Source organism: Schistocerca gregaria, unplaced genomic scaffold (genome assembly GCF_023897955.1).
Source record: "Schistocerca gregaria isolate iqSchGreg1 unplaced genomic scaffold, iqSchGreg1.2 ptg000280l, whole genome shotgun sequence".
In the NCBI taxonomy this organism is placed as follows: domain Eukaryota; kingdom Metazoa; phylum Arthropoda; class Insecta; order Orthoptera; family Acrididae; genus Schistocerca; species Schistocerca gregaria.
In genome coordinates this window covers 1,123,183-1,126,851 of record NW_026061773.1, presented here as the reverse complement: position 1 = coordinate 1,126,851, position 3,669 = coordinate 1,123,183, and positions in this window count along the sequence as shown.

Sequence of the window (3,669 nt, the reverse complement as noted above, 5' to 3'; positions counted from 1 at the left end):
TAGTTTCTCCGCATACCGCAGCACGCGACATAGTTTTGCAGACGATAAGTACAACCGTTTCAGAGAGAAGAGCGGCCAATGTGACGATCTGGCTTTAAGTCGATTCGATATCAAATGACGAAAACGGACGGATTTCTCAGGTTTTTACTACATATGAACACTTTTCACATTCTGCCGTGCAACTCGGCTGCTAGTCCTCCTTTCATGCAGAATCTTAAGTTCCTAGCCCATGGTCAAGGCACCAAAGCCAGCTAAAAAGTCAATAACCGATACCTAAAACTTGAATTGGACTACTTCTTACTGGCTATTACATCAACTTAGAAGCTTCATCTGTGTTCTATTATGGTGCTTTTCCTGTTTCCGTCTACGGCAACACGCGACATAGCTTTGCAGACGATAAGTACAACCGTTTCAGAGAGAAGATCGGCCAATGTGACGATCTGGCTTTAAGTCGATTCGGTAACAAATGAGGAAAACGGACTGATTTCTCAGGTTTTTACTACATATGAACACTTTTCACATTCTCCCGTGCAACTCGGCTGCTAGTCCTCCTTTCATGCAGAATCTTAAGGTCCTAGCTCATGTCCAAGGCACCAAAGCCAGCTAAAAAGTAAATAACCGATACCTAAAACTTGAATTGTACTACTTCTTACCGGCTATTACATCATTTTAGAAGCTTCATCTGTGTTCTACTATGTTGCTTTTAGTGTCTCCGAATACCGCAGTACGCGACATAGCTTTGCAGACGATAAGTACAACCGTTTCAGAGAGAAGAGCGGCCAATGTGACGATCTGGCTTTAAGTCGATTCGATAACAAATGACGAAAACGGACGGATTTCTCAGGTTTTTACTACATATGAACACTTTTCACATTCTCCCGTGCAACTCGGCTGCTAGTCCTCCTTTCATGCAGAATCTTAAGGTCCTAGCTCATGTCCAAGGCACCAAAGCCAGCTAAAAAGTCAATAATCAATACCTAAAACTTGAAATGTACTGCTTCTTACTGGCTATTACATCAACTTAGAAGCTTCATCTGTGTTCTACTACGTTGCTTTTAGTTTCTCCGCATACCGCAGCACGCGGCATAGTTTTGCAGACGATAAGTACAACCGTTTCAGAGAGAAGAGCGGCCAATGTGACGATCTGGCTTTAAGTCGATTCGATAACAAATGACGAAAACGGACGGATTTCTCAGGTTTTTACTACATATGAACACGTTTCACATTCTCCCGTGCAACTTGGCTGCTAGTATTCCTTTCATGCAGAATCTTAAGGTCCTAGCTCGTGTCCAAGGCACCAATGCCAGCTAAAAAGTCAATAATCAATACCTAAAACTTGAATTGTACTACTTCTTACTGGCTAATACATCAACATAGAAGGTTCATCTGTGTTCTACTACGGTGCTTTTAGTTTCTCCGTATACCGCAGCACGCGACATAGCTTTGCAGACGATAAGTACAACCGTTTCAGAGAGAAGAGCGGCCAATGTGACGATCTGGCTTTAAGTCGATTCGATAACAAATGACGAAAACGGACGGATTTCTCAGGTTTTTACTACATATGAACACTTTTCACATTCTCCCGTGCAACTCGGCTGCTAGTCCTCCTTTCATGCAGAATCTTAAGGTCCTAGCTCATGGTCAAGGCACCAAAGCCAGCTAAAAAGTCAATAACCGATACCTAAAACTTGAATTGGACTACTTCTTACTGGCTATTACATCAACTTAGAAGCTTCATCTGTGTTCTATTATGGTGCTTTTCCTGTTTCCGCCTACGGCAACACGCGACATAGCTTTGCAGACGATAAGTACAACCGTTTCAGAGAGAAGATCGGCCAATGTGACGATCTGGCTTGAAGTCGATTCGGTAACAAATGAGGAAAACGGACTGATTTCTCAGGTTTTTACTACATATGAACACTTTTCACATTCTCCCGTGCAACTCGGCTGCTAGTCCTCCTTTCATGCAGAATCTTAAGGTCCTAGCTCATGTCCAAGGCACCAAAGCCAGCTAAAAAGTCAATAACCGATACCTAAAACTTGAATTGTACTACTTCTTACCGGTTATTACATCATTTTAGAAGCTTCATCTGTGTTCTACTATGTTGCTTTTAGTGTCTCCGAATACCGCAGTACGCGACATAGCTTTGCAGACGATAAGTACAACCGTTTCAGAGAGAAGAGCGGCCAATGTGACGATCTGGCTTTAAGTCGATTCGATAAGAAATGACGAAAACGGACGGATTTCTCAGGTTTTTACTACATATGAACACTTTTCACATTCTCCCGTGCAACTCGGCTGCTAGTCCTCCTTTCATGCAGAATCTTAAGGTCCTAGCTCATGTCCAAGGCACCAAAGCCAGCTAAAAAGTCAATAATCAATACCTAAAACTTGAAATGTACTGCTTCTTACTGGCTATTACATCAACTTAGAAGCTTCATCTGTGTTCTACTACGTTGCTTTTAGTTTCTCCGCATACCGCAGCACGCGACATAGTTTTGCAGACGATAAGTACAACCGTTTCAGAGAGAAGAGCGGCCAATGTGACGATCTGGCTTTAAGTCGATTCGATAACAAATGACGAAAACGGACGGATTTCTCAGGTTTTTACTACATATGAACACTTTTCACATTCTCCCCTGCAAATCGGCTGCTAGTCCTCCTTTCATGCAGAATCTTAAGGTCCTAGCTCATGTCCAAGGCACCAAAGCCAGCTAAAAAGTCAATAATCGATACATAAAACTTGAATTGTACTACTTCTTACTGGATATTACATCAACTTAGAAGCTTCATCTGTGTTCTACTGTGGTGCTTTTAGTGTCTCCGAATACCGCAGTACGCGACATAGCTTTGCAGACGATAAGTACAACCATTTCAGAGAGCAGAGCGGCCAATGTGACGATCTGGCTTTACGTCGATTCGATAACAAATGACGAAAACGGACGGATGTCTCAGGTTATTATTACATATGAACACTTTTCACATTCTCCCGTGGAACTCGGCTGCTAGTCCTCCTTTCATGCAGAATCTTAAGGTCCTATCTCATGTCCAAGGCACCAAAGCCAGCTAAAAGGTCAATATTCAATACCTAAAACTTGAATTGTACTACCTCTTACTGGCTATTACCTCAACTTAGAAGCTTCATCTGTGTTCTATTATGGTGCTTGTAGTGTCTCAGCATACCGCAGCACGCGACAAAGCTTTGCAGACGATAAGTACAACCGTTTCAGAGAGAAGAGCGGCCAATGTGTCGATCTGGCTTTAAGTCGATGCGATAACAAATGACGGAAACGGACGGATTTCTCAGGTTTTTACTACATATGAACACTTTTCACATTCTCCCGTGCATCTCGGCTGCTAGTCCTCCTTTCATGCAGAATCTTATGGTCCTAGCTCATGGTCAAGGCACCAAAGCCAGCTAAAAAGTCAATAACCGATACCTAAAACTTGAATTGGACTACTTCTTACTGGCTATTACATCAACTTAGAAGCTTCATCTGTGTTCTATTATGGTGCTTTTCCTGTTTCCGCCTATGGCAACACGCGACATAGCTTTGCAGACGATAAGTACAACCGTTTCAGAGAGAAGAGCGGCCAATGTGACGATCTGGCTTTAAGTCGATTCGATAACAAATGACGAAAACGGACGGATTTCTCAGGTTCTTACT